We start from the raw sequence: 26,303 nt of genomic DNA on the forward strand, positions 1-26,303 counted from the left end.
CCGTTTACGAGACTGAAAATGATGCACAGAACGCCCTATATTCAGGTCCACACCCAGCTACTAAGTGAAAGGATTAAGGGTGAAGGAGGAATTTTATTGGGCTAAACCGATCATGATCACTCACTAAATGTATGTCTACTTCTTCGAAAACAAAACCATTTCCTGACCACTAACACGCCCTTTTCAATTAGATCTTTGGTTTTCACAACGTGGCCTTCTCGTTTGCCGAATTTTGATTGTCTCGCTTGATTGTCGTAACCAGTCTCTGGAAATAATGAATGACATGGTTCAGAGTTAATCTCAATTTAATCAACGTGCTTTAAAATTATCTCCTATTTTTCTGTTTCACTAATTTATTCTTTCTTTTTGAATCATATTATCTATGCTTGATGCTTTCTACTAACACTGTTACTGTTACTACTTCTATTATTTATGTCATTTATTAAGTCCCACGTTGCTTATTACTGATATTTTCAGTTGATAAAATTAGACTGTGAATGCAACTATTCGGTTTTATTAGAAAAGAAATAATTTGCACAGTGGGTTTATTAAATAATCTAATGTTTTATTTTATTGAGTCGTTTTGACATTGGAATATATACCTTGCATCTTATCGATTAGATCGAAAATGAAGATGATCTCCATCTACACCAGTGTTGATATTGGTGGCATCGTTTTGTTAGCACAGTTTCAGTAAAAATTTTAAGATAAACGGAATAAAACTGTATGGATGTTCAATAAGTAACCTACGACGACTTATGGTACAATATTTTATAGCTGTTTCGATCTAGATGTTTTGGTTGGGAGCTGAAATCATGATGTTCAAACTGAATGCACCGAGGTATAAATCTACTTATTATGGCCTTATTTTCCTTGTTCAGATAACAGGTCAACTGTAATTGATGAGAAAAAAAAGTCGGAAGTATGATAAGTCCTTTTTCGAAAACAAACCGATAATTCAATGATTATAGCTGATTTAATAAGTAAGATGACTGGTGATCGATAAAAATCAAACTGACCTAGAAAAATAGTTTAATACCTATTAGACTGCATAATGTTTCTACTCTTTAGCGCCACATATACCCGAGCTAGGATATGTTTTCAGTGCACAACCATATGATTATAAATCACAAAGAATAAGTGGTTAGAATTTGCTATTAATTGAGTGGGTAAGAGGGACTCTCATATTTTTATATTAGCAAGTACGCATTACATGCACACTTGAAATATACAAATGAAATCCTATGCAATCCACAGCATACACATAAGCATAAATACCATGACTAGAAGGGCAAGATGGCCTCCACTCCCATTCTTCGTATTCGCTACCTGTTCATGTTAAGTATCTCAACCATCTTTGGAGCAAGTATACATTACATGCATACTTGAAATACATAGATGAAGTTGAAATTTACATCCTATAGTATACACAAGCATAGATACATCTGTGTAGGCGGCTCAGGTGGAAAAATTTGTTAATGCAAATTTACGATAGGATGGTAGACTAGGTTACTTTCCTTTTATCGGTCATGTTAGTTCATGAAACACAATCCCTACTATTAATCATGGACTAATGAGAAGGTATGAGTCATATATTATGGTCTACATTTTTATTGCATAATTATTAAAGATTTGAATTGTTTTACTCTCATATTGTCCTAGTTGTAAGCTTTTATTTGATACATAAACTTGTATATTTTACCTTTCCCAAGTTTATTCTTTATTAATTACGAACCTATCACTTAGCTCTCTCCTACTTATGGCGTCGTTATCCTCATATTGTAATTTCTTATTGATTATGAGTTGTCAAAGCTTTTCTATGCACTATTGTATGAGTTGAGTTATAGAATTGGACTACTACAAAGTTGTCTGTGTTGTTCTATTTTGGCTATCGGGCAAAGAAGCCTATGAAAACTGTATTCTGACAAGCAGGTGTTAAGTTTTATCTTGGTCTCAACTCAAGGTTGGTTGGCGATGTAAACGAACCATCTTCTTGAACACGTTAAAAGATCCAAACAAATTTTTAAAATTCTTTACACTGCTCTTAGTTAGAGTTAGGTATTCAGGATTAGGATCAGTGGTTCAGGGTCAAGGTTTTCATCATGAACGGACATCAGCTATTATGCAAGACTATCAATAGCTGTTTGGATGATTGGATTTCGCCCGAAAATACAAGAGAAGCTATCTAATTAGTTCTGCTATAAAATTTAGTGTCACCGGGTTGAAGTTTGCTTCAGGATAAAAGTTCTAGGGTTAGGATTTAAGGATGGTGTTGATTTGTCTGTCATATGCAATCTTAAGAAGCAATTTGACATCTGACACATTTTACACTATCATCTTTAATTTATAATTACAAGAAACGTTTCCATTATAAATGTCTTCAGCGGTGTATAAAGGCATTTCTACTGCTCTTTATGCGTGAGGATAAACTCAACACCTATTCTCACTTTTGACTTTGAACCTGGCAACCAACCAAAATGAAGTGGGAATTATTAGTTACACTATCATAATCCATGATAGGGGGCGTGTTTCTTGCTGTATCATTTTTGCTGGCTTACATGAAAAATTTCATGTTTTTTCCGACGTAAACACAACTCCATCATGGTACGGACTTTTCAAGTGTAGCCCTTTCAGTCATGATGGAAAAAATTACAACGTATCAGAAATCATACCTAAATTTAATTTAATAATAGAAATGATTCCAAAATATCTTTAATGAAGCTACTAAATAGATGAAAACATACGCGTAATTACTGACTACGATACACTTGACACTGTCGACCTTATCCCTAGCCCTTGTTATGTGTGATGACATTTAGATTTCGCTCGGAAGCCCCGAAGTCGCGTTCTTAATTCTGGTTGACTCGTCCGTAAGATATGCTTTTATCACCTAATCTTGTTAGTCGAAGCTTGAAAGGCGCCAGGGTAAATACGAAATCGTACACATGGGGTAGAGAAAATTGTATGCGATTCTTTCTGATAAATCTTATCAAGTGATATCTATCAACGTGATTCTCATTTAGTCACAAATGTATTATTCATTCCTGTTGTGTTGCTACTTCTGCGTTATTTTTTACACAATAAGCAACAAGTTCTCTGTATTAGATTTGTGTTTTTCTTGTTTACTCGTTATGACTAGTTTGATTGACACTGATCGTATATCCTGATAATTCTAACTGAAATTTTCAAAATGAATTTAAAAGTCAAATTCAATACAATTTCACACAGATGTGATATATTTAAATAAAGTATTTATATTATTTTGATAGAAGATTTGGATTCGTTTAATTCGACAGGCACTGTTTATAAAGAATTGACATAAGCTAAATGATTGTTTCACGATATTTCAAGTCAAGTGGAGTTGAAATTGCTAAACATTTGGATTTTGAATCAGTGGCTCACCACAAGGACTGAGTATTCTAGATCCAGTCTTTTTCAGACCGTTGTTTCGCAGTATTAAAGAGTCCCACCGTAGTATGAAACAGTTTTTCAGTGCCCCCTGAATTTCAGTAGTCTCCTTGCTGACGAAAACCAACTCTACTTCTTATAAACAACTTTGAACGTTGTCTGCAAAGATTGTTTTACTTAGGGAATACTTGGTATTCCGATAACTTTTGTCTTGACCTATATGGTCCTTTTTTCTAATCACTAACATGTTCCACTTGTGATAATATTATTTTATTGGTATAAAGTTTTCACTTGTTGAATCGAACCGACAGTCCAGTAGTCTAAGCACTCAACTTATAGTTACTGAACTACGATTTTAGTAACCATCTTAAAAATGACCATATTTTAAATTACTGAACAAAACTATCTACAGCCTTCATTTAACTCGTATGTGATTCAAAGTTTATTATTTATTAAATTATTTTGTAATGCTGATTGTATGACTTTTTAATTTTTCAATTTTCAATTCTTTTTTTTTCTAAACGAAATATAATAACTTGAATTGTATGTCCTTAATATTTTGACTAATTGTATCACATTAAAATGTGTTCATTGCTGAAATTGACAGTTGGTTTAAAGGATATAAAATGTAATGAACTTTAAGTAAAAATAACTTAATTAGTAATAAAAAGAAATGATTGATGTTTTAACTAGAATGATTATTGTTCATGGTTAATATGTTTAATTGTATTATTAACTTTAAAAATCAACATAACTACTAGGCATTGGTTTAGTTATAATTCATAATTCTGCACCATTTAAGTAGTAAACGAAAAAAATATAGTAACAAGGAAATAGAGGTAAAGATAGACAATTGTACATTTGATTTTATTTACATAATATCACAGTGATTATAAAATAATATTGAGTAATTGGAAGAAAGAGCATTATAATAATAAAAGTAATTATTTTGAAAAATTAAACAGTTGTTACATTGGATAAATATATAAAATGAATTAACAAAATATTTTGATGAATGGTCAGTATTACAGTAGCTAATAAGTAGGAGTCAAGAGACGGATTTTAAGAATACGTAAAAATACAAAAGCGGTAGAAATTTGAAAAGTGTTTGAATATCTTTGAAAGTGTTTATTCAAGATTCTACTAAAAACTCACTCCTATACCGATGACAAATGTAGCGAGAGTAGTTGTACATACTTCTTTTGGATGCAAAGGTTAGGTTGGTGAAAATGGATTCCGATAGCTTCAGCAATATGGAATAGACGAACTTATAAACTCAGTGGTAAATGTAATGGAATATGGTGCATAAACTTGAAAGCTTTATTCAAGTCAGCTTGATGTCCTGTGTCCACTACGTGAGCAAGAATAGAACTCTTAGTCACTGTTACTTGTACTTTGCTCAACCAAGACATGATGTTCTGCTATAACATATAACAGTCTTCACAAGAGCAGTTGAATTGGTAATTACATATGAATGTGGCGAATCTGAGCAATCTGCCTTTATTTACGGCGTTCATTTTCGGGTGGTTGTAAAACACCTGGCTGCAGTAAATGTTTTCTGTATCCTCTTTCTTAACTTTTGAGTTACAATATCCTCTATAGCATCATTAAATAATCGTACTTTTAAAAACAGTACTTTCTTCAGAACAGTAGATACATCCGATCCTTTTTCATCTCATTCATGTGTTTGTTGATGCATTTTGTTGGATATCCACTCCTCTTAAACAGGTCACGAATATTATTCAATTCATCTACAATAATGTCATCAGAATAAATCATTCTAGCACGATAAGTCAGAATCTTTACTGTCTTTTATATCCTATTGGTACAGCACTATAGAAATGAGCATATTGTCCAACTGCAGATTTTCTATATATCCCTCTTTTTTAATGTTCCGTCTACTCTTCTTGTTAGTTGGGCATCTAGAAAGTAAAGTAATTGATGGATGAATGTTGTTAAATATATTGAGTAAAGTACCCTCATGTTCTTTTTCTAATACCATAAAAGTATCATCTATGTAGTGACAGTAAGATGTTAGATGACTAATTGTATCTTTAAGTGGTCCATTCTTACATGTTCTCTAAATCCGTCTCTTGACTCGTACTTATCTGCTGTAATACTGACCTTTCATCAAAATATTTTGTTAATTCTTTTTATATATTATCCAATTTATTTTATTTATTTATTTGAACACATAAACATTGGTACAAGGGGGCACCAAATACATATGCGCCGCACAATAACATTGAGGCCAGTAGCAGCTATCGTTGATTTGTGTGAGGGCTGTGATACAGCCCGGGTGGCCAAATCGAAGCAGGTAGTTTTCTTAAGGGGCCACATCCTCAGCCTTCGATCTAAAGGTCTAATCCACAAGGCAGTGGGGCAACGTCAGAAGATGCAGACCCATGGTAGCCGGTGACCAACAATAGGTTCATACGCCTTTTGTTCCTTCAGGGTCCTGGAGCTCATGTGAACCATTGGTTTGGAATCAGTGTTCTCCAAGTCCCTTAGGTGGGTCATCCATATTCATCAACCCTGTTAAAACGTCGGACATTCGCTTTTCGTCCTCTCAATTCCGTAAACATTACCCCCGCCGCCAGAAGACAATGAGTAGGATTTCCCTGGTAGTGGTTGAGAGCATTTGGGGGCAACATGTAACACCACAAATTACATTTCAGCTGAACATGAAACCGCTTGTAATATACACTAAACCAGTATTAACTAAACAGTTCGTTATCTATTTAGTCCGACTGATTAAACACCGTCTAATACATTTACTGTGTTTTACCCAGCAAGGGTATATATTATTTAATATAACAACTGTTTAATTTGATTGTATTCATTCATAAAATAGCTTGTGTGTTGTGTCTGCTTACATCTGAAACTCCCAGTTGATCATTGTAATCCGTTTTCGTCAAAGTCTGTTTTCTACTTGATTCCGTTGAGTACATTTAAATTCCATTAGCATAATTATATTGTAGCGAATGAAAGCCAATTGCTAGTCCTTATATTTAACCTTTAACCCATATTTGTGTGTCCATTCTGTTCTATAAGGGTGTGGGCTATATATGTTGCTTATATTTCCACAAATTTGTTGACCCTTACTTCAACTTAATGGGTCTATAAATGTAGAAGTCGGCACCATATTATTTATACTGTTGAACGGTTTCTCCTCAATGAAGAAGTCTAACTTTCAACCAGTAAGTCGCAGATTCGAACCATACTCCACCTATTTCGGTTTGGGCACCCGTATGTTGTCATTATCCCTCATACTAAGGTTGTAGTTCATAACCAAGTATCTGGTGAATAAGTTAAACTAACTGAATTAATTTTACTCATGTAAATTTATTTCGTTTTATAAATCTACTTTTAAACCCATCTTGCAACTAGTTTATGCAAAATGGATTTTAGACAAGTACAATTTTGTGATAGGGTATTTGGAAAAAAACCTTTTGTGAGTGATTAACATAAAGAGACTTTATCTTTTTTCATACATAAAGCAACTTAATAAATCTCAGATCAAAAGAGATAATTTATTGTCTGGCTCATATGATTAGCAATTAATTTGCGTATTTTTTTTCGATCCTTTTATTCATCAGCTCATGGGAAATCAGTGTTACATATCACATATTTTGACACCTTATAAATTGGATAAAGGAACCAAAAAGCAATTAATTTCTTGCGTATGTGATTAATTATGGTCAAATTATACATTTTAACTTTAGTGACCGATAAGGGTTCAAGAATGTTGGAACTGAGACTCATATCCCTAATCACTACTGACCAGCTTTGATATTGAATGACAAAGTTCTCCTGGGAAGTCGTGATTGGTGGTATCCGACTCTGTCGATCGTGAAATTGTAACGTACCGGTAACATTGGATAAAGATAGTGTTATATCACAAGATAAATCTGATTAGGGATTGAACCACTGAATGCCCACTCAGTTGTCTAAAATTGGTGTGTTCACTGTAAAACATTAAGGCTCTGTACCTTATATACTGTAGGATTTTTGGTGTGAACCATTAAGGATGCCTGTGTTTCTTAAAGATTGACCTAAATGTTTTCCAGGGACATTGTATTCTATCATTATACCTTCGCTTGTTTGTACATAAACTATATTCCTGCATTGATTTCATTTTGATTCTTATTTTATTTGTTCAGAACAGACAAGAAAGAATAGTCATGTTCAATTTTAATTGCTTCTATTCAGTAATAATATTTTATTTAGTTACTTAATGTATCCAAAACATTTAATAGAACATTTTATGCATATAAATTATCGTCTCTATTGTTATTCTTGACAGGCATACAACATAAAAAGGTTTATAATGATAGAATCACCTCATTCTCGCTTATTATTATTCTTTTTACTAGTCTCTCTGTTTACTGGTTATTATATATGTTCTCTTCATTGATTTCGTGCCATGTTGCAATTGTGAATTGTTCAAATGAACAAAAAGAGCGTTATGATTAAAAAAAAGTATAAAAATTAAACAAGGTGTATCTTGTTGACCTACAAAATTATGTTTTGTTTTACATGTACATGTAGTGAGTAATGTCCTGTTTTATTTAAATTATTCACTGTGCATGAATTTGATTGTAGAATTGAACTGAATTTTATTCATTGAATGCTAGTCCCCAAATAATTTAATAGAATAAACAAATTTATCTCATAGCTATGACATGTTTTGCTTGTAGATAATGACAATACGATCGATTGCTTGAATTTGTGTGAATTGTCCAAATGACAATTCACCACAAAAACCAAATTATTAACATGTGGCTAATCCGCATCACACCCTTAGATCATCCTGGAAATGAATGTAGATCGAAAGGCAGAGCAACCGATCAGCGTCGAAATCCATGTCTGTTAAGTGAAACAATTTTTTTCTATACAAAATATAAGATAAATTGAATGTTATTACAGTTTTTATAATGTAAAGCCTTTTGACATACAGTCATATCCGAAGGCTTTTCTAAATATTCATTAACCTTATTCCTTCAATGTGTCTGTCATTTTTCTATCTGTTAGGGCAGAATTATTGATTCTTAAACTGTAAATTCATTAGTACAATTCATTTGTTTTTATTGCTGAATTATATTTTAAACTGAGATGTTTAAGTGACCTAGCACTCATTAAATCGAAGTTTATTTTAGCTTCGAAATCAGGGTTTGTTCATGAAATGCTAATATATTTTACAATACTTTACTAATGCTATCATTTTAATAAACTTACCTGTTTCCGCTTAACTGAATTGTATAAAACGGGGTGTATGTATGAAAATGTGGAACTTGAGAGACCATTCGCTGGGTATCCAGTATATATATATATATATATATATATATATATATATATATTCATTCTTGATATCCAGTTATCAGATCAAGGTTAGACTTGATTGTTTCAAATAAATTGAGCATTGGGTAGAAATTTAATAATAAATATATTTTTGTTATATTCCAATTGATAGAAAAGTTGTATTTCTGACGTTTCGTGACTTAGTGTGAACTACTTCCTCAGAGTATACAAATAACTGAGTTCGGTTATTTGGTTATTACTTATATGGTCTCCCTGAAGTCCTGACTGGTAACTTTGAGAACCGGTGAGAATTGTATCTGTGCTATCGATCGTTGTGGCATAATATATTAAGGTGTCAATAGGCTTATAGTAAGTTTTCAGAAACAGAAAGCAATTCATAATATATTTTATTCATCATAAGTGTTTTATTTATCAGTGACTTGGGTAATGTTTGGTGGTAACGCTAATATATGATCTATTCCCTACACAATTATACAAATTGTAAGATTTAGCGTATAATGCAATGATTCACTCAATAGTCAGTATGCATTATACATTTCACCCTACTACATATATTACTTAGATATATTGAATCGCTTTAAAATCATTTATACTTGATAAACGTAAGTTGAATCCAAGACTCATTTCTGTCTTACTGTTTACACGTGGGTTGTGTTTCGATCCAAGACAACTAGTCTGTTTCCTAAACTACTTGCGTTTATCAACTACTTCTAAATAAATGATAGATGATTACCTACTGATAAGGAATACCCGAACAAACTGAACTGATTCTTTGTATGATCTACTCATTCTATTAGGTATTAACAATACATTCGATTATGACTTATGAAGTAAGTTATCCATCCCTTTAAATTATTAACGTATAGATTAACAGGTTTCACCATAGGTCACTAATGGAAGTCATAAATAGGGAAGCTCTATAGTATATTTCAACAAATAGTATTTTTTTTTCAGTTATTATCTTATCACTACTTTATTGATTACTATTCATTGCAGAAGCAAAATGACCTGTTTTTTTAAAGCGAGAATTAAATTTTGTTTATCTTTATCTCCAACGCTTATCGATACTTGTTCAAACATGTGTTGATTTAAAATGGTAATCTGAGTAAATTCTCATTTACTTGTCAAACTGTTTGTTCTTTTTCATATCTTCAACCTATAAAATCTCAAAATATTTCTAATTATCGACCATTTCCAACTGTCATTTCATTGTCACTTGTGGTCTTTTTCATTTTACCATTGATTTGTTGATGGTAAACTGGAAGTCAAGGTTTAGGGTTGTATTTTGTTGAATCTTTTAGACTTTGATATATTGTAATGGTTCCAGTATGATGGCTTAGTAATAGATAATTTGTCACCACAAATAAATAATATCTTTTGATAATGTATAGGTGTTTGTGTTCCATTGTTGGTATGAGATCAAATCAGTTAATTAATTGATCACTTATTGCTTTGTTTGTCACTACTTGTGCACTGAGAATAATGAAATGAAACTTTTTTAGTAGTAATTTTCGCGTAGGCGCCTTAAACTAATTTGAAATGTTCTCATAATAAACATAATACTGTAGTCGTATTGTTGAGAAAAATTTAAATAGTTATTCCTTCAAGTTTATTTCGCAAAGCGATGGTAACTATTCGCTGTGTAGATTTTTATATTGTTACACCTTTAATCATAGTGTTATATTGGTTTATCAAACATCTGACTTGTGATCATTGTTACTTATGTCACTACGAAATAGAAACATAAATTAACTGCATAATCTGTACGCTGGAAACTGTAGACTATTGTGTCATGAAAGTTTTCACATTGTGAATCAAATTCTATGTTTCAGTAAACAATTTCTTTCAATGCTAGCATGTCTTTTTTCAGTCATATTTTTTAATTCTGCTGCACCTCGTTGACATCACTTATTTATTGACATCAAAACCTGTACAACAAATGGGGTTTATTTCATCTATTAAGTACACTGGTATATCCATTATCTTCCGGATTTTTTTGTAGTTTGTCGTATAATGTTGTCGAGTCTACAAAATTAATGCTCACTATCGGTTTCAAATCTTCGAATATTTGTTTTAAAATTCTGTAGCTACTGACAGATTATAAGTAGTTAACGTTGATTTATTGAATATTAGTAGTTTTTGTTGTATTGATAAAACGCAAACGAATTCACTATATTTCGAGGCATCTGTTGGTTACCATTTAATTCAAAAGTACACTGAGTCCTTAAAAAAGCTGTGAAAATTATAAAGATATGATGAAAACATCTGATAAACTTCAGACTCGATCACTGCGTCTGATTTAGATTGCAGTAAATTCGTAATTCCTCTATTAAATAGGCTGTATGAATAATTTTCTAATCATTTATTCGATTGAATTAGTATATACCACAGATAAATTTTCATGGGTGGTATAAAGGTAGTTATGTATTCGTTATTGGTTTGAGACTTTTGAAACTGCACGTTGATTTTTGAATAAAAAGGGGGCTATCCTACTCTATCAATGAATAGACAATCTACTTATCATTTTTTGAATGGTTTCTGAACTACTTATTACGACTGTTGCATTTCGACGTTTTGGGTACGTGCTATTTTTGTAGGGATTCATAAAGTGCTCCTATGAACAGAGACTAACATGCAACTGTTTTTACTCAGTTTGTTGTCATTTTCTTAGTAAACTTTGTGAAGTCACAGCATGCATATCGATTTAAATGCATTTTTTCTCATAAAAATCAGTATTTCAAAAATTAGTTAGCGGGTTCCTAAAACAAATAGGGTTTTCCGAATAGTTATTGTTGATTTTGATTTTTAGATTCAATAAAGCCTCAACTACATTAAATGTTGTCATCTCTTTAATAAACTATATATTTACTTAATTATAGCGCTAGAAAATGAACCACTCTTTGTTTCATAGTTACATCACTTCATAACTTACCAGTTACATCTTACTCTGTGTAAGTTACTTCTTTATCAGTTCATATTTTACACGACAACGTTTTTTTCAATTCCATGCTTACATAATTTCAACTCATTTTTGCATTGTATGTTTGAATCGTTCTATTGACGTTCAGGACTGTAATTAATCAGTCTCTTGTTGGCATGATGAGTCCTAAATATCCCGAAGCGCGCTTCCTAGATTCCATTGCTAGCCACCATCCATCTTTGCTTTCATAATTTCAGTTTCTATATGGGAAATAAGGAGTAATAATAATTCAGTTGAGAAAATCCTATTTTCGACGATATCATTCACTAAAGCTTTCTTTTCGTAGTGATAGTTTTCTATTGGATGTGTGTATCTATAGAAGTAGTAAGTGATATCGTCAAATGGTAAGTTTTCTTCACTGTGTGTTCATTCTTTTTTGAAGGACGTAATCCGTTGCTGTAATTACGAGTGAAATAATTGTGCATAAATTTTGTTTAAATCCGATTTAGGATTTTGCCAAATATCTGATTTATTTTTCGCTCAAACGCTCTAACATCTTTGCATAGCAATTATCTACATGGGAAAAATATCATAAATAAGTATTAATATATCAGCTATGACTTATACATTCTTCTGATAGATTACTGGGGAAAAGTCATTAAAAATAAATTAGAAGAATGAATATTGTAATAACGGGGTTATTGAAAGTTAATTCACGACGAGGTGTTTATCATTTACTGTGCGAAGAAAAAACAAACGTATTTGTTTTGATGTCAATTATCAATATTCAAAACATTTTTAATATACATTTGGTGAACATTTCGAATTTTTTGATCTATTCAGATTTGACTTTTTTATACCTGTTAAGTTCGTTTTCCTTTTTTAGTTTATTCTCATCTCGTTGAACTCATTTGTTCATAATGCCTTATACTACTTGTGTATATTCAGTAAACAGTTGTATTTCTAAGGACTTCTGAAATCATAGTGTAACGTTTATTTGTTGAATCTTTGTTTAAGCATAACAGCTTTTATAATTATGTGCTCTTATTCCCTGTTTTGATTGGTGGTAAAGCGTTGCTATCGTTAGACACAGCTACCAACTGTCATTTACTCTACTGTGTGTTGTAATTACTCTTTATGTTTTTGGTACAGGAAGCCTTTCTCTTTTCAGACACAAACACGTTAATCACTCCAGATACTTCACAAGTTGACGTTTGTAACCAATTTGTGTACATTCAATAATAACAGAACTGTTATTAGACTAATTTTTATTTTTGGAACTTCGGTTTCATGTCTATCTTAATCGTTGTGTTGTTGGACGTTTCTATACAACTAATAATACACTTCTATATGATATTCCATATTTTGATTAATGGACTAATCAGTATACTGATAAATGCTGAAAAAGTGTAATACAATTCAAACGAATCACTATGTCGATTATTCACTTCAACTAGTGGTCATTTGCTAAGTTTCACATAAACTTTGTATATAACCAATATTTTCAATTTGGTTTTTGTTTTATTATTTATCTTCTAATATTTTTTGGTGAAAAATCTAGGTAATTAATTCACATTGGCTAGCTCTGACCATGAAACAAAGTGACGTAATGTTTCTTCGCCATTTTCCCTTCACAGTATAATTTGTTTACATTTATACAGCAATTTGTATATCTGTAAGTGTGCATTTCTCCAAATTTTTAAATGACTATATGGTTGATATTAATTTCAGATTTACTTAAACATCAATTTTTGTGTCTAACGTCTTATGTTTGAGACAAATTTTATTCTCTTCATTTTACTTTGGATATTTCTTATCTTAGTAATATAGATAAGCTCTTATTGTGAGTAAAGATGGTGTCGTGCTGTAAAAAGAATAGTGGTCCTGTTGAACTTATAATTAAGTATGAAAACTTGTGAAGGTGATTGCAAACATCAAAGAGATCCTTTTTTATCTCCTTTTAACTATATTACTTTCTTCATGGTGTGTACAAATATTATGAGGGACAATGTTTTGCCAATGAATCCGTTGATTGTCTAGACGTAAACTGACAGTTTGACTTTATTGAGTGAAGACTCTGACCAGAACGAAATTATCTTCAAACACCTTGCATGAAAATGTATAATATTCGAGATGTATTTCTCATTTGCTTCAGAACTTACTAACTCTGATACCTATTCTCATAATAGACAGTAAAACAGTGCAGCAACATGACCAGTTATTTTGGAAGCTTCATCAGCTTTAGTAAACTAACAGGTAACAACTAAATACTGCTTAAATTTAACCAGCCAATGCAGTGTACAACATGAATGAGTTAGTCACATATTTACTACACGACGAAAGTCAAGCATCTTTTAATTCATATCTGGAAGACATCAATTTAAAAAAAAAATACATTTTGCTATTAAATAGGTAATTGGTTTTCTTAATTTTATGTCAGTAAAATAACTTTAGACCTGAACTAACCGATCATAATCTAAGTTTCGTAAAGTATTTTATCCATCTATTCAACCAGCAATAAATATGAAATGAAGTGATTTTATTTGATTTACTTACATATTCATTTTCACTGTATATAACCAATTCTAGAATTATACATAAATAATGTGTTAAGACTATTAATTCGATCAATTAGTGCATAAACGAACAACTTTTCTTTTTACACAGAATCACATGACATGTACATGAAGTTAGTGCCTTCATTAAGTAATTTACAGTGCAGTCTTTTCAATCTAAGTACATTATACGAGTTAAATCGAATATATATATATATATATATATATATATATATAAGTTTACATTTTACCATCTAATTCCTAATTTGTGTATTAAATATGGCTCAGTCATTCTCTACGAAGCATCAGGCTGTGAAATAAGCTAAGTTCCAATTGAGCAATGTACACAAGCGACGTTTTAATCATGTGCACAGTTGTGACTTAATTTAGACTTATTTCCTGAAGTTGTTTTGAGATATTGCGTGAGCTATGGAGTCACCGATATCAGAAATAAAATATTTTTTACTGATGAGATCGAATGATTGTCACGTGATATCATATACATACTAAACTTGAATATGTAAACCATTGAATTCCGACTTGGTAGCTTAAATATAGTGAGCTGGCCATGATAGCCGTATTCAGTGTGTTCAGTTTCTCGTAAGATCATGGATACACACCTATGAGATTCCTCAAATCAACATGAGACGATTGTTTAAAGTACTCTTTCTCATTATTTCTTTTAATGAACACCAGCTATCAAATATTCGTGCTAGTTGATAAATAATCATAATATCTATAGGATAAGTAACGCAATATCTACCATTGTATGCGTTCTTTCATACAATGATAAAACATCCATTTATAACATCAATGCGTGAGGATATTAATTTTGGCTACTGTTTAAGGATGTGTAAACCAAATTGAATAGTACACTATGTGCCGCTGTGGTGCATTCAACTTTTGTTGCTCATTTAACTTGAATTTTATGACTATTAGGAACATCAACAAAGAAAAGTCAAAAATGAATTATTCGTTTGCAAATTCAAATACTACACATTACTTTAACTCATCTCTTTCATTGATTTCTGATAGCTGTGATAACCACTTATCATTTTCCATTTACTTATGAAGCACACTGTACGCTACTATTCTGTTGACTGAATGTTTTACTGGGTGCATTTTTCAAGTGTTTAATGTTAACTGGAAAAGAATATATTGATTACATGTTGAAATGATAATTAAAATAGATAAAATGAGTATTCGGTTGATTTCATTTAAAGTGTTTCTATAAAAAACAAACAGAATAGCTACATTATTATAAATTATTTTACTTAGGGACAAAATTAAAATGCTTAATATTTACTGATACATTATCTAATAGGTTATTTGAAATGAAAATCAAATCACTGTCAATAGTCCGTATTTACTTTTTTACGATAGATAAAGTTCTAGCCAGAATAGCTACACCTATTTTGTTTACAAAGAATTATGGTAGTGAGATTAACTTTTCAATTGTGTTTTTGATGTGTTTATCATAAATTACATTTAACGAATAATTGTTTTTATGTATTGACCTAGACTTGTTTTGATATTTTCGATACTTAATTAGACGGTATTCATTTCATTTTTAAAATAAATTGTCCAATATGATATTAACATTATTGATAAAGTAAAGCTGACATGAATGCATATACAATGTAGTTTAATAGTTTGTGTTATGTATTGACTTGAATTCAATAACCTTAGGAAATCAGAAGGGATTAGATAAGTTCTTCATTTTAATAAACTTAGCAATTTATAATCACAGAGTACTTAAGGATCAAATCAAAAACTTTTAGGCTTCACAGCAAGCGTGTTACTTTTAGATTACTGGCTTGACATTCATCGGTTCATGTTTCCAACTTTAGTCAGCTCGCGATATTGCACTATTGGCGATACTTGTAGCCTTGTGCGCAGTTGAACTCCACTGTTCATGGTCCTTCATAGAAAGATGAAGTAACAAAGGTTAGAAATCCAATTTCACCTACAAGTGTTTAGTTCGCATGGTAGTACTATTTTATCCTTACACAGAAGTTGTTTCTTCGTAACCTTATGAATAAATATACATTTGGTTTTCTTTAATTCAAATAATCTCTTCCATTTATGTACTATTACATCATCTGAAAATAACACTTAAGCATTTTTTATCCATCATACAGATTTTTGTTAGCTGTAAATCTATCAAGTACTGGGATTTCTGAACTGTTGTTTCATCCAAGTTCTCTATCCCTTATCAATGAGTATCAGAGACCTACTAAGAAAACAACTAATCAGTATTATATTAGTTTTCAGTAGCTTTTCAACAGATTTCATTCAACAATGAATACGGTTTTTGAATTCAGAACGTTTTTATAGGTTATGTCATTAGTTAATTCATATTGTTTTGTTCTTACAAATATTGTTAAACTTATACTGTTCCAAATGTTCCACTCTTATTATGCGCTCTGGGAGCTCAATAAAAATTTGGTTTTATAATACAAATCATTTACCAGTCTCATATTACGATAAAAGTGTTGCTTGATATATTTTAATGTCTATTACTTATCGAATTATCAAGTTGAATTTTTTCAGTTGCTCACGTTTGTTGTATACTGGTGTATAAAGGCGACTAGTCCAATGGTATCGGCTAAAGAAACAGTAAAATGTAAAAAAGATAATCTTACACATCCTATCTTGTAAAAGAAACTATTGAACTGCTTCTGCATGGTATCGATCGAATTTCACTCAACTTTATTCTAAAGTTATTCAATGCGTAAATTATATTATCCATTGTTTAAATGTTTACACCGAAATGATATAGACGTATAAACCCTAAAATAATAAAAAGTTTAAGTATTTCGGAATTTTTTTATGTGCTTCGTTTCCTCAGATTTTTATTGGTTATAACGTTTCCTATGAGAAGCATGATAATAACTTGTTTACCTTTACTGTTTATTTGTACTGTACCATGAAACTAATTATTGACTTGAATACTTGTCATATAAAGATTGCCTGAGGGTTCGATTACATAAACATCAGATATTATACCGAATTAAATAATTGGCATAAGTATATAATGTTCAGTTCCGTTTTTTTGGCATCAATCAAATGAAGAAGTGTAAATAATAACTGATTATGATCAATCTCCATGTAATAAATTCTTATTTTCTCTCATAAACGTTCTTTTTATTCAATACCAACCGTTAGGAGTAAATTAATAATTCCAATAAAATTTGTTCTTAAGTTAAGACTTAGAAATCATTGATTTTATCGTGTTTAATCGTAGCTGCGCAATACACATAAAGTATGGTGAAATAGATTTCCCGTGGTCTTTGGATTTTATTAAGATTTCATGTAGAAGTCTGTTTGCATCAAACACTGATAATGTTGTTTGGGAAGACGATGAAAACTCTACACTTTGACCATATAGTTTGGAGAACTCAACAAAACAAAAAGTTACTTATACTTACTCCGGGGTTCGGGTGTTACCAGTCTCGATCTCATTCAGGGTTGTCAGTGTTAAAAACTCCTGCACTAAGACAGTATATTTGTGCAGTTCTCTTTCATATCCATTTGTTTTCCAGCTGATCTCCGTTCACAACGCAAACCAATGTTGACAAAATGTCGAAGTTAACATCATTTTAGCCGTGGCGTTGCTAATACTAATACTGTTTATGCCTTGTTTTCACTATTTCATTTTCTATTAAGTTGAAACAATAAGAAAGAGTTATTTTTATGAATATCAAATAGTGTATTTTGATGAGTAAAACTTAGTCTTTTATGTATTTTATATGTAAATTAGTTTGTCATTGATTTGCGTCTATTTAATAACTGGCTTTGTGCTTCTTTTTCTCTCTAGACTGTTAGGAAAAGCTCATTATTCAAACACTTAATGCGTTCCATCAACTGCCTATATACATGTTTAAGTTATTATTGTACAGTATATAATAATTATTATTATAATAGTAGTATATGTGTGTATTTTATTGCGTTTCACTAGTGTATAATCAGCTATTAGCAAAGGTGATGTTATTTGAGGATGATAGAATGCAAATTAATTCACCGTGATGAATATATGAACTATGTTTGTGTTTCGAATGCCGTCTTATTACTATCTTCCATGCTTAGCTTTATTTTAGTCAAATATTATAATAAATATTTAGTGCTGTTTGTGTAGACGGGTCAAAATGTCAAATGGAATTAATCAAGTCTTATTCTGTTTCTTTTTTCATGCTAATAAGATTGCAGAATGTTTTCAAATGAATTAATAATGTTTAGAGTGTTAATTTCGGAGGAAAAAACGGCCATATATTTTTAAAATACTCTTTAATTATATCATCGAAAATTTTCGAAAACAAACCTTGTTGTTTGCATATAAATTTGTTTTTGATGTAATCAAATATACTGAAGTCGAATCTTGTGTTAGAATATTGACCTATTCCATCGAACGAGTAGGGTAGTGGAGATCTATTAGCTCACATTTGGGTTTCATTCGCTGTCTAATATTTATTCACCTATGAGCCCTCCAGAATAATTCATGGATAATTTTTATCTCTGCAGTTTGGATTTTAGTTTTATATGTCTAACTATTTACGACTAATTTCCTAACATGAAATACGGTGAATTTCAGTATCATTTCGTCAACTTATTTGGTTACATTAACAGTGTCAGTGAAGAGCAGTAAAAATAACAGTTAGTAATATTTGGTGACACATGACCACTGAATTGTGTTTTTTTTCGGATTTTGCTGTTTTATTCTTTTTAGCCTTTCTTTTCAGAGCGACCTCGGTATATTTTTCAATTAGCTGAACAAATAGTCACTTTCTTGAATTTTTTTAAAAGGATTCTAAACTACCTTAATAATAATAGTGATGGATATAGTCTGTCTCAGTAATCAAACACTAGTCTATATATATATATATATATATATATAAGCAACTTATTCGCCATGATTACATACAGTTAACAAACGACTTTATATACCACATTACTGTGAAATATATCACCTGATCTGAATTCTCCATCTAACTTACAATAATGGATCCAACGTGATAAACATCTAGAGTGTAGATTAGTACTTCTGCTGTACGATCAATAACACTACGTTAACATGTAGTGATGAACGTTATTTTATGTTTTTACTTTAGACTTATTGAATCCTGTTTATCGAAGTGTATCTACTATATGACAACTGAATTAATTAATAAAGTATCTTGCTTTTCATCACTTATTTGCAGGACTTATATTCAGCTTTAAGCAATTCTAAAAATTCCATCAAATATTCAGTCAGTACCTCTATCAGAAACTATATTTGTAAGTTATTTTTGAAATGTGTTATGATTAGCAGGAATGAATAATCATTAGTTATTTTTTCTTAATTTACCTTCATTGTTCGTTCTTTTGATCTGTGCGTTTGTCGCATTATTAGGAATCAATAAGTGTCGAAAACCATTCAATAATGAAAGAATACTTCAGAAGTATGATTTATATTTATTATTAGTCTTAGTTCTGGAGTGGTATTAATACTATTATTTTAAACTATTTCAAAATGGGACATAAATTATCTGAAAAAATTGGTGTTCAGTGTTTATTTAGAACACCAACATTTATTGTTGTTTGAATTGTATAGACAAGTCACATTAATAGTTGAATTGTGTTTTCAAATGATCTACGTCATACCACTATTGGAAACCTTGTAACACTGGATGAACGTTTCGTCCTTGTGTGGTGCTCTTCAGTGGAGCCAGCATGCGAGAATCGGACTTAGGACTTTCAATCTCGCTCTCGAAGGCTTTATCTTTAGATCCAACGGTGTTAATGTCGAAATTCAATCATTCCATGACGTTACATGATCATCTTCGGTGGGTAACTGCCTCACACCCGACACGGTTCAGCGTCACTGGTCACGGCTTCTCATTAGGACTCCGGAAATTTCTTCTCGAAACTAGTCACTGGTGAGCGCATGATAATTGAAAGTTTATTGTTTTGGAGATTATTAAACGAGATGGTCGTCCAGTGATTCTAGGTTTTCATTGGTGGTCTAACTCAGATCGGTCCATGATTTCAACGAAGTTCAACAGTTCCTAAAACCCCATACTGACGAATGTTCTTTTTGAAATATTGCACTTCAACCACCAAAAGGTTATACATCGAAAATAAATTCAACAACTTTTGTGCGTATAACGCAGTTACATTACTTTTTTAAAATATTATCTTTCGACTTTATCTGAATGACATTATTCTAGGTAGAACTGATTTTCTAGAATGAAATCACATTAATTATGACTTATTTACTGGGTTTTTTTCATGTCAATCAGTAAAATAAAAAGTTTGGGCGAGGACACTTTCAAAGTTTTTTTTAAATAGCTGGGAATCTTAAGTTAAATGATTTGTTTGGCTTTTCTGTCATTCATAAATGATAATATTCTCTGGTGCGTATTAGTCAGGATTGATTTTAACAGATTCACTTTATTATATATAAGTTGACTGCTATGATAAAACATTCTTTATCCCATCTGGTACTATATTCTCTGTTTTTCAGCACTGATTCCATTCAGTAAATATTGCATTTTATGCTTAGTACCTTCATTTTACTTCTAAAACACAAGTTAGGGATTAGTATGACTCATACACGATAGTAGATAATGGATAAAGCTTCTCTTTCTTTGTCTTTTTTTCCTCACTTCTCATTATGGGTGATATATATATATATATATATATATATATATATATATATATATATATATATATATATAATACTTAAGTGATAGTGTTGTCCATTGGACTTCTTTTTCCATGTCTGTATGATATTTTTCCCTATATCAATGACATCTTTTTACGTTAGATTCGTACATACCATTTATAATACTCTTAAACTAGACCATCTGTACAGCAGACTCATGTTCTCGATAATCATTTAGACATTGTTTTCTTTCTGAAGAAAAATTAATTTTAGGCGCCAACCAATCGGATTAATTCATTCATTTTTATATTGACAGTTAAATTAATTTATACAGCCTCATATAGTTCGTTATTATTGTTGTTACATTCTGATGGTTTACCGAATTAGAAAAATTTATTCGATATGTAAATGAATTAATATGAACAAACTTATCAGGATAGAAAGGGAATTTTGACATGAATCTGATTTTAAACACCTCCAAGATATCACTAATGCGTTTTTTGATTTGTAATTTTTTTCTCTTATCACACTTTTTTATCAACGTTTCACTAAACGTCTGTCTGACGATTTTACTGAAATTGCTGTTATTTTCTATTATATATAAAGGTGGAATTGTTTTCAGTTATCAACTCCATATTCTTGTTTTACCATAGACAAATATAGGTTAAGCAATGCAGTTTGTTAACCATAAGATCTTGTAACATTCAGCGAAAATATGTTTGATAATAATAATCCTTATTTTACTTGGTATTATGTACTTCTTTACGTTGACGAATCATCAACACAAATCATCCAGCATCGCAAAACATTTGTACTTGACGTTTGTGAGATTCGTGAAAACGTAATGTGATGTATATCATCTAGAATTATCAACTGAAAGCTATGACGATTTCTCACACTCTGATAAGCTAGATCACACCGTAAAGCAGTTTTGATCAACAGCCACAGTATTGATTTGTCCACCTTCATTCTTTTTTGATCATATTTTATAATAGGTAGAATAGAACACCCTGGAGACACGCATGCCCTACACTTATCCCGACTACGAAGTTAATCAGGCACAACAGCCGCATTAAACAATAATTACCCCGTTAATAACACACTAATATTTTTTTGACACTGATCACTCGGTGACTGTAAAATAATTAATAAATGAGCAGGCGAAACTTAATCGTTTACAACTGGTATCCTTATTTTAGAAAATATGTTGTTTGTTCCCTGTGCTGTCTCTCTTTCCCTATTTACTTTAACATTAATAGGTGACTGAATTAACTTAACCAGTTTTCATGTTTTCGATTTCGTTGAACAGACATTATTTGGCTCCAACCAAAGCATGACATTAGTGAATTTATGTTTCTTATTTGCAGTCATAGTTTGTTACAATTCAGACTCACCTTTTAACTATTGTAGAAGACTTCAATTCTTCTACATTATTCCACAATGTTTTGTGATTTTTTGTCGCCACTAGGCAGATGGAGATGATGGCCGATGTAAAAAACGACAACTAGGTTTAGAAGCTGTCTTTTTGGAACGGGCTAGTTGGTTGAATATTTCATTGGTGTACTGACCTTAAGGATTTATTCTGTTTTCTTTTATATTGTAGAAAACATAGAAACCCTAGATCGTATGATCACTTGTAAGGGTCATGTCAAAAAAAGTGAATACTATTCAAACGATCTACTAGACTAACAATTTCAGTCAGCCACATAAAACATTTACGACTTTTAATCGGGCAAAAATTCCTCATTTTATTGATAACATCAAACTCCAGTTTTAAACAAGATTTCAGATAGACCGTTTTAACATTAATGTATTTACTGATTTTAATTTGGATATTAAATGTCAACCTATGTATTTATAAATACAGTTTACACTGCACATATTTCTCTCTTCTATTTATTTTAGTTTATACCTATATAACTAGTTCTCCTTGTTTTGCTTATCAATAATATCTCATTAATTATTTGCACTTAGTATAAACATTTTTATCATAAAAGATTCGAGAAATTAGGGAACAATTTTGTTTTATTTATAGTTACCTGTATTATAACATTTTGATGGTAAATTACTTACTCCAACAATCGGAATATAATATCTAATTCACCCATACAAAATAGTTTAATCGATAATCTAACTCTCATCAATCTAAGTTTGATTTATTAAATATTATCTAGGACTAGAAAACTTAGTAGTTGGTTATTATCAGTTAGTGTTATAAGTTTCCAATGGTTGTAAATGTCTCGTTTGTCTGATATTCAGTTATCATTGATGATATTTAATACTTAATACAACATTAAACCTCGTAAATTATTCGATAAAATGTATTTCATTTGTACTTGTGCTACGAATTGTTTGATAAATTCCTGGCATTGTGATACGTAATACTTACCCATACTGGTTTTGTTGGAATTTTTGTATTGTTATTCGTTTTCATCACGCATTGATAACAATTGTATACCTAATGAACCATCACACATTAATTTAGTCTAAAAAAATTGTTTACAACGCTTGACCTGAGTATCACGAATTCAGTTCTCTGTGGAGTGATATGATCCTGATGGGCGTCCTACGCTCCTCCACGAAGGGTAATAGGCGTAGGTAATTGAGCAAGTATGCTGTGACATGAACACTTTTAAAATAGGATTTGTTGCGATTTCGTAATGTTTAAATTACTTGTGTGTTGTAATAACTGGAATAAGATTCCTGATCCGATATAACTGTGAAACATCCAATCACAATAAATAAAGACAAATTAAGCTGAGTAAGGGGTGAACTATTTTTATTTCAATGGGTCTTTTGCGAAGGTTTAATGAAATTTGTAGACTGTTTATCATCAAATGTTGGGCCATTGATTATTTGTCATGACTGAACAGACTTGTATAATATTTATCACTAACCCTTCTAAACCTTCGTTTTCTCTATTTTCACAAATTAAAGCCATTGCTCATTCGATTTTAATCCGTTCTCACTGTCCCTCATTAATAGGGCATGTATCGCTACGACCATTTGACCTGGCAAGATCGAATTAATCAATAATTGGGTGTATGTATGAGTATTCGTCAGTATTTGAACGAATAATTAGGCTCCGAGTATATTGGAGACATGGAAAAGCTATATTTAAAACAATCTGAGCGATTGAAATTTAAATAATCCCACCATTTGTCCCAACAACCTTATCTGTACTTCTTCAGGGTAATAATCAAAGCAATGGTTATCAAAAGATTTATCTAACGTCCAACAGATCTACTCTATAAGCTTATCTAATCATATACAGATGTTGATTTCTGTTTAATAAGAAAATATGAGTCAGTAAGATGTGAAGGATATTCATAATGTGAAAAACATTGAATGTGTGTGTATATACTCTTATGTTATTATTATTCAAAACTTTTTAAAGACTTTATTAGTCTCTGTGTACCAACAAGGACATGTTATTCGTTTTGTTTACTAAAAGTTAATAGTACAAATGAAAATTTTCGATCGTAGAAATGTATGCAGCATGCGAAAAGTGAAAAACATAGTTGTGATGTTAAACATTAGAAAGAATTTTTGTCGGAAATAGGCTATGACTGATGTAAACAGGGTGTGTAGAAATAAGGCTCAATTATTTGCTAATTTTCAGTTGCCAAGGCGTAACTAATTTTATTCGGCGTTTTCTATTCAAACTGTTCTGATTAGCGCATCTGTATAGTGATTCTTCTGTTACTCGGCTTTTTTGTGTCCCAAACTTATTCTCAATTATTTAGATTCCTTGGAATCTAATCATGTGTTCCGTTTCTATTGTAGATCTATTTTCAGGCGTGATAGGGTCTACCGTAGATTTAGGATCGTGTTTCAAACTTTGTCTGTGTTCCGTTCACCTTACATGTTTTAACGTCTCATGATATTTAATTTTATAAACAGCATCGTGTTGTTCTTATTCTAATAACATATGCTTAACTTAAACTAATATCGATCTTATGATATTACGGCTCATAGTCTTCAATACCTTCTAAGATTAAAGATAATATACTATATCGGTGAAATGTTCTTACAGCATAAACATAAAATTAATTCATTCAAATTACTCAAAGTATTTTAGCGACTGTGATTACTAATTATTTTGTTTGCCAATAGCGTATTAGTAAATACTTTTTATCATTTCTATTAATATTAATATTACACTTACCATTAGTGTTTAAATGTAATACACAGTTATCATTTTGTTCATAATTTACTGATAAGATAAACATGCATAAGGTAGATTAGGGTTTTCTTTTTTCTAATTCCTATTAATGTACTTAAATGTTTATAGTTCTGTTGAACATAAATCTTATCTGTTTTTAGTGAAGCAGTTCGTTTATATTAGTGGTTGATTGGAGAAAAAAATGTGTCAAATCAGGTTGTTATCGTTGTTATCATTGCTTAAATTCATTTAAATAATAAGATACTTTAACTCTTTTACGACGGAAGATATTAGTTTTGATATAGTCCAAACGATACATTAAAACAATTCTATCAATCTTATCTAGACGATTTTATTAGTAGATTTTTATTGCTCAGAGAACCAATTCGTTTGCAGTTGTGTTCTCTTGAAAATAAACGTTTAATTTTCAGCTTTGTATTTGCTTGTTGAATATAGTAGTTCTTAAAGATAGTTGTGAATTGTTCATGGTTTTATTTAAGTCTAGGATAAGTTCCTTTGTTTGGCTAATTGGGCTTTTGTGTAATGTTCATTAACTAATATTGAGGTTTTGCAAAGCAATGATGCTTGTCATTCAAAGGTGGATAATGATATATTAAAATAATTAAATATATTTTTTCAGTGTTTCAAGGAAAGTGTGAGCTACGTCAGTCGTGAACTTACTATGAACGTTACATTCACATTCTGTTAGCGTTTCTTTTCTTGTTATGGATCTAATAGATCGTTTAGATTTTCAAAAATATTTTTTATCCTATTAGATGTAGACAAGTTTTTTTTAAAACGGTTTTCAAAAACACATACAACCAAACAAGTTAAATTGAAGTTGATAAAACCTTCAAATATTTCTTAATCAGTTTATTCGAAATACTTAGTCAATATTTATTGATAAAACGGTAAAATACTCCTAGTCCCGACTTCAATGAACAACTCCCAACTTTTCTAAAAGTCAACTGTTAATGAAACGACTGATTGATGATATTGAAGAAAAGCAAACTTGGCCAATTATTTTTAGGTGTAAATTACATTTGCAACGCTGCTGAAAGTAACTTAAGAAATATAGCATACTAAGAACACAAGAAACTAACGAGAGAACGTGTCTTTGACCTCAGTTAAAATGAAGAACATTAGCCTAGCAGGAAAAACTAATTTAAATCTTCAAAAATAAGCGATCAACCAATACAAACGGATTTTGTAGACTACAAACTATTCACAGGCTTTAATAAATGAGACAAATCTGTACAGTATACGTAAATAGTTGGTTATTACACAAAC

At 31.0% G+C, this 26,303-nt stretch overlaps 1 protein-coding gene across 1 annotated transcript in view; it reads left to right on the forward strand.

The window, feature by feature from the left end:
* WC2_5 (blue light receptor) overlaps positions 1-26,303 on the forward strand; it is a 62,717-nt gene that overhangs the window by 29,461 nt on the left and 6,953 nt on the right. The gene's annotated exons all lie outside the window — the stretch shown is intronic.

The sequence above is a fragment of the Schistosoma haematobium genome, chromosome ZW (assembly GCF_000699445.3).
Source record: "Schistosoma haematobium chromosome ZW, whole genome shotgun sequence".
Lineage (NCBI taxonomy): Eukaryota > Metazoa > Platyhelminthes > Trematoda > Strigeidida > Schistosomatidae > Schistosoma > Schistosoma haematobium.